Genomic DNA, 7,239 nt, shown 5'->3' on the forward strand with positions numbered 1-7,239 from the left:
ATTGATACAGATTTGGGGGGAGCAGTATTAGACAGGTCCTTCTGAGCATTGTTCCGCTCTCCAACTCCAGGGCCTGGACCCCACTTCTTACATTCCCATTCCTGCAGCCACCAGACCTGGTTTCCAGCCCATGGTTGGGGTGATGTCAACATGTTAACCCCCGGAATCCATGGCAGATCATGTACTGTACAGTAAATTCTTTGCAATGAGCATGTTAATCCCTTCCAGAGTGTGCAACACCTGGAAGACCAGGTTCATCCCATGGCAACGAGCATGTTAACCCCCTAATATGCAATGAGCATTATAGTGTGTGTAGTAATGGGTAATGGACATTATGGAATGTGGTAAAATACTGTACATACTGTACTGTAATACAGTAGGTACTGTACAGTATTTTGGTGTACAGTATGGCATAATGTGTAGGACTAATGAGAGAGAGATGGAGATTGCTGCTACAGTACTGTGCAGTATTTCAGGGAGTCTCCTGCTGAAGAGGGAAGGCAACTACTGTATGCTGTACAGTACATGCTTGTTGCCATGGGTGATTTCCTACAGCATTGGTTTTCATGACATACTGTACAGTACTGTACAGTAAATTGTGGGCCCTTACAAACTTTTGATATGGGGCCTACAAATACTGTATCTGCAGTAATTACAGTATGCCTTACGCACTGTATTTCTTATTTTTCCAGGTATCAGCAGGATGACGCTGCGGGAGAGACAGCACCGCCACTGTAAGTACAGTACAGTATACTGTATACAGTACAGAGCGGAACATTGCATATTGACTTTCAAACATGTGGGATACTGTACAGGACCACAGCATTTCATCCCTCCTGGAATGGGTCATTTTGGCAGGTACTGTACTGTACTGTACTGTTATGTACTGCACAGTACAGTATGTACTGTAGTGTTGATACAGTACCTTAACACATTGTACTTTATAGTACAGTATGTTCGTGTTAGAGAATATACAGTACTGTACAGCACAGTCGTTTTTTTGTGTGCTTTTCCGCAGTCCCAGTGGATGTCGCAGCTCCAGAAAGCCTCCCTGCCGCCACCCAGGAGGAGAGGGCCACCTCTGCCCCCACCCAGCTGGAGGAGGAGTCTCTGAGCGCGGTTGGTAAGTATTGTACAGTATAACACCAGGGCTCTCACCATCTGTACCGGAAAAGTATTTTTGAACAGGCTCCAGCATGTACTGAGGCCCTTGTTCTTCTTCACTCTCTGACAAAATCCTTCTTGGATGGACAAACCCATGTGCACTGCAGGTGAGGCAGGTGTTACTGGACTTGCGCAGAGAGAATTACAGTATCTACTGTACAGTAGATTTGGGTGTGTCATTTTGCACTGCCTCGCCTGCTGTGCACATGGGTTTGTCCATCTACTGTGGGGAGGATTTTGTCAGAGAGTGAAGCAGAGTAAGGGCATCAGTTCCTGCTGGAGCCTGTTCAAAAATACCCCTGCTTGCACGATACACCCTCTTTATTTTGTCCTTTTTTTTTTTGACATTTGCAGCTCCAGAAAGCCTCCCTGCCGCCACCCAGGAGGAGAGGGCCACCTCTGCCCCCACCCAGCTGGAGGAGGAGTCTCTGAGCGCGGTTGGTAAGTATTGTACAGTATAACACCAGGGCTCTCACCATCTGTACCGGAAAAGTATTTTTGAACAGGCTCCAGCATGTACTGAGGCCCTTGTTCTTCTTCACTCTCTGACAAAATCCTTCTTGGATGGACAAACCCATGTGCACTGCAGGTGAGGCAGGTGTTACTGGACTTGCGCAGAGAGAATTACAGTATCTACTGTACAGTAGATTTGGGTGTGTCATTTTGCACTGCCTCGCCTGCTGTGCACATGGGTTTGTCCATCTACTGTGGGGAGGATTTTGTCAGAGAGTGAAGCAGAGTAAGGGCATCAGTTCCTGCTGGAGCCTGTTCAAAAATACCCCTGCTTGCACGATACACCCTCTTTATTTTGTCCTTTTTTTTTGACATTTGCAGCTCCAGAAAGCCTCCCTGCCGCCACCCAGGAGGAGAGGGCCACCTCTGCCCCCACCCAGCTGGAGGAGGAGTCTCTGAGCGCGGTTGGTAAGTATTGTACAGTATAACACCAGGGCTCTCACCATCTGTACCGGAAAAGTATTTTTGAACAGGCTCCAGCATGTACTGAGGCCCTTGTTCTTCTTCACTCTCTGACAAAATCCTTCTTGGATGGACAAACCCATGTGCACTGCAGGTGAGGCAGGTGTTACTGGACTTGCGCAGAGAGAATTACAGTATCTACTGTACAGTAGATTTGGGTGTGTCATTTTGCACTGCCTCGCCTGCTGTGCACATGGGTTTGTCCATCTACTGTGGGGAGGATTTTGTCAGAGAGTGAAGCAGAGTAAGGGCATCAGTTCCTGCTGGAGCCTGTTCAAAAATACCCCTGCTTGCACGATACACCCTCTTTATTTTGTCCTTTTTTTTTTTGACATTTGCAGCTCCAGAAAGCCTCCCTGCCGCCACCCAGGAGGAGAGGGCCACCTCTGCCCCCACCCAGCTCGAGGAGGATTCTCTGAGCGCGGTTGGTAAGTATTGTACAGTATAACACCAGGGCTCTCACCATCTGTACCGGAAAAGTATTTTTGAACAGGCTCCAGCATGTACTGAGGCCCTTGTTCTTCTTCACTCTCTGACAAAATCCTTCTTGGATGGACAAACCCATGTGCACTGCAGGTAAGGCAGGTGTTACTGGACTTGCGCAGAGAGAATTACAGTATCTACTGTACAGTAGATTTGGGTGTGTCATTTTGCACTGCCTCGCCTGCTGTGCACATGGGTTTGTCCATCTACTGTGGGGAGGATTTTGTCAGAGAGTGAAGCAGAGTAAGGGCATCAGTTCCTGCTGGAGCCTGTTCAAAAATACCCCTGCTTGCACGATACACCCTCTTTATTTTGTCCTTTTTTTTTTTGACATTTGCAGCTCCAGAAAGCCTCCCTGCCGCCACCCAGGAGGAGAGGGCCACCTCTGCCCCCACCCAGCTGGAGGAGGAGTCTCTGAGCGCGGTTGGTAAGTATTGTACAGTATAACACCAGGGCTCTCACCATCTGTACCGGAAAAGTATTTTTGAACAGGCTCCAGCATGTACTGAGGCCCTTGTTCTTCTTCACTCTCTGACAAAATCCTTCTTGGATGGACAAACCCATGTGCACTGCAGGTGAGGCAGGTGTTACTGGACTTGCGCAGAGAGAATTACAGTATCTACTGTACAGTAGATTTGGGTGTGTCATTTTGCACTGCCTCGCCTGCTGTGCACATGGGTTTGTCCATCTACTGTGGGGAGGATTTTGTCAGAGAGTGAAGCAGAGTAAGGGCATCAGTTCCTTCATGGATTGTCTGAGTTTGTCCTTTCATAGATTAGTGCTGTCATGTACTGTAGTACTGTACTTTATTTTAGCGCAAGTCGATACCGTCCAACTCTGGAAAGGCAGGAGGCACTTTGACTTCAGCGCCTCCTCCATTTGCTCACTTGTACTGTATTGTACGTTCACTAGTGTCTCATTTTAATTTACTTTACTGTACTGTACTGTACTTTATCATTTCCCACGAGCACCTCATCGTGCATGAGCGTCTAATCGCGCACGAGCTTCTCATACAGTATAGTAATACGGCGAATGGAGGAATCACTCCGACTGTATCTTGATGGAGCATTAGCCACCCAGTGGTGGCAGATTGTATTACATGGCGAGCAACCATGTCGCTTGGCGGACGCCAGCGCCATAAAAATATCGATGCGCCAGAACCTCCGCCATGGCGTCCAGGCGGCAATAATAAGGCCGGCGCCATCTGTATTTGTACCCATGGGTGTTTTTCTCCAGTAAATGTTTGTCCAACTTTGCCTTGAACGCATTTAATGAGCCAGCCGTTACCACCTCTCTGGGAAGAGAGTTCCAGAGTTTGACTGTTCTGACCGTAAAGAAATTCTTTCTACTAGCTGAATGAAATCTTTTTTCTTCTAATCTATACTCATGCCCTCGTGTCCTAGATTCCTTTCTAGTAGAAAAGAGGGTGTGTGACAGTTCCTTATATTGGCCCTTGATATACTTGTACATGTTGAGCATGTTCCCCCTTAAACGTCTCTTTTCCAATGTAAATAGTCCCAAATTGCTTAATCTCCCCCCGTAGCTTAAATTCTCCATTCCCCTCATAAGCTTTGTTGCTCGCCCCTTGTGATTCAGTGATTCTTAAACCCAAAGGATACATTGTTTATGCTAACAACTACTGAATAACGGATAGAAATTGTATCATTAAGCTGCTAATACAAGTGTTTCTTTCTCCCGAGGACATTAGGCATAAAAGATCCTCTAAGGACTGGATACTAGGGTTGGTAGAATACCAGTCTGCCAGACAATCCTACACATCCACATAAAAAAATAATGGGTGTTTAAAGTACCGCTCATGTGTTGATGAAATTGTTTTTATAATACTATTGCCTTCTTATATATTTCTTTGTATTTTATATGATTTTGTTTATATATATTGCAAATGTTTTTTATCACTTCACCAAGGGAGGCTAATGAATAATTGCTAGAAAATTAGATCTAATTAATAAATTTTATCCAACGCTCTATATTAGTTTATTATATGTGTCTATCAGTTTACTAAGGACCAGCACTTTGTTTTTTTGGAGCTGCCGTCTGTAGCAGAATAAAGGGACTTTAGATAATTAGTACAGTGCCTATTGGAGGTGGACTAGCGCCTTTGTTTCCTTTTTTTTATATCTCTAAAACTGTCTGTTAGGCAGCGGGCTGCATCTACACATTGCGTTTTAGCAGCATGCAGTCGAATGAGAGCTGTTTAGCAGGATCCAGTTTCTTGTGTGTACCCAATGCGTTTTAGGCTGTGTCTACACAATGGGGGAAATTTACTAAGATGTGGATTCTACTTCACATGTGATGTTGCTATGGGTAACCAATCAGATCCTTTCTACTATCTTCTAGAGCGGGGGTGGGGAACCTCAGGCTCGGGGGCCATTGGCGGCCCATGTAGCCGATCTGAGTGGCCCGCCCACCTGCCCGGTGGCTTTGCCGGGAGTCAAGTACAGGGGAATTCTCGCCAGAGGTCGGTAGTTCTCAGCAGCTGCAGCAGGATAATTTGTAAGGGAAACTTTTACATATGGCCCCCGGAGGATTTTTTCCCCATACATATAGCCCTTGGCACAAAAAAGGTTCCCCACCCCTGTTCTAATTAATAGGAAGTAGATTCTGATTGTTTGCCCATAGCAACATCACATGTGAAGTAGAAAACATATGTTAGTAAATTTCCCCCAATGCTTTTTAGCGGGTCCAGTTCAATGTATGTGTTCCCACATGTGTTCTAGTTTATACTAAATATTAATACTGCCATTTATAAAACCTAACATGATCCTACATATTCTGTCATAACTACTGTATTTTAAGACCTATGTTGCCCTCTACTGGCAACTGATAAAGAAATAAATCTATGTAACTAGTGCATCTATCCCAACCTGTCCTGCATCTCATGTGATCCTTCCTTCTCTTCTCGCACCCTCCCTGAGCTCTTACTATGCGTTAAGGTATAAATCCATACCTCTCAACTGTCCCAATTTTCACCTTAAAATTGCTTATTTTTTAGGACTGTCATGTGTCCCGCTCAGGGCTGGCACTGTCCTGCAATGGGGGGAGAGTTGGCAGTCCCCCCTAACACTTTCTGGTGAATAGACACGCACAGCATCTATTCCAGGAGACAGGGGGACAGGGGGCTCATCCCATGAAGCCCTGCCCCTTTTCCTGCAGTCACACCCCCTTGCCGAGATGGAGTGGGAGTCCCACTGTGGGACGTTAAAATGTTGGGAGGAATGTAAATCTTTCTAAGTAATATTATTTATTCATCACTAATATAACGTTGTGTTCAGTATGGCAATGTTTTCTTTCTATGCACTTCTATATAGTAAGTAGCATTTGTCCAGCCAAAAACAGAGTGGGGCCTTTCTTTCCTGCACTGTGGGTTGGACAGCAGGATAGTGTCCAATTAGCAGGACTGTCCCACTATAATCTGGACAGTTGGGTGGTATGCATTCATTGCACTTAAGGCCCATACACACTGTTTTTTGCCCATTTCAGCAATTTTCACGGGAGTGGATGGCTTTCCATAGCAGGATGAGCGGCCGGGGCAGTAATGATGGGGGAGCGTGTATCAGCGCTCATCACTGTTCTGTACACACTGGCCCTTATTTTGTTGACTCACTCGGATGCAAATTTGCATGCTTGAGATTCAACCAAAACCGCCCTGCAAATGGTGGTACACCCGTCCCCCTTTGCATGCTGGGTAATATGAGGATTGTTCATACAATATGTAAAAATGATTGAAAAGCAGACCACTTAATACTTCTATTAAATGACAAAGATGCAGGGGCGTTTTTTACCTATGGGCTGCAGCCCCCCTAGGTAAAATTTGCCACTGTCTCTGCCTGGGTGTGGTATAGGGGTCCAACAGTCGGGATCCCGACAGTCATTATCCCGACGTCGGAATCCCGACTGGCCGGACGCAGACCGCATGGTGAGTGCAGCTAAGCCCCTTGCAGGCACGGTGGCTCGCTACGTGCACCACCTATTCTATTCTCCCTCTATGGGGGTCGTGGACCCCCACGAGGGAAAATAGCCGACAGCCATCGGGAACCCAGCTGTCTGTGTTTTGACAGTCTGGATCCCGACGTCGGGTGAATGCTTGTCGGAATCACGACTGTCGGGACCCTGTCCGGCACCCTTCTGCCTAAAGTGAAGCCAGATGCAATCTGTGAGACTGCTCTGGCTTCAATGTGACTGGCAGTGACTTCCTATTGGAAGTCCGACCTGCCAGTCACTCAAGGCAGTCCCACTGGGAGGTGTTACCTCCCTCCGGAATGCCTCTCTGTGTGCAAATGCACTGCAGCCCCGAAAACGAGTTCTGTGCATGCGCAGTACCGCGGACCATACTGCTCATGCACCGGAACCGGGAACCTGATTAAGCTTCCAGGGGCTGCTGCAAAGGCAGCCCATGGATGGTTGGGCCAGCGCATGTACAGTATGTATGAAGTTACTGTGCATGCGCTGTCCCCGTGCAGAAGATCGGCGGCCAGGACCAGAAGGTGCGGCAGCCCCCCATCCTCCCAAAGGGTAAGAGCCGCCACTGGAGCGATGCCATGGATATAATGCTGCATTCACTTATGGATGAAATAATTGAAACTGACAAGATATTTG

At 46.9% G+C, this 7,239-nt stretch overlaps 1 long non-coding RNA gene across 1 annotated transcript; it reads left to right on the plus strand.

Annotated features, from left to right (window-relative positions):
* Positions 1–203: 203 nt before the first annotated feature.
* Positions 204–1,605, plus strand: LOC146059126 (uncharacterized). Its single transcript, XR_014470162.1, has 3 exons — positions 204–734; positions 1,019–1,123; positions 1,519–1,605. It is a non-coding gene; the product is annotated as an uncharacterized LOC146059126 (long non-coding RNA).
* Positions 1,606–7,239: the final 5,634 nt, after the last annotated feature.

The sequence above is a fragment of the Crinia signifera genome, chromosome 2 (genome assembly GCF_055691185.1).
Source record: "Crinia signifera chromosome 2, ASM5569118v1, whole genome shotgun sequence".
Taxonomy (NCBI): Eukaryota; Metazoa; Chordata; class Amphibia; order Anura; family Myobatrachidae; genus Crinia; species Crinia signifera.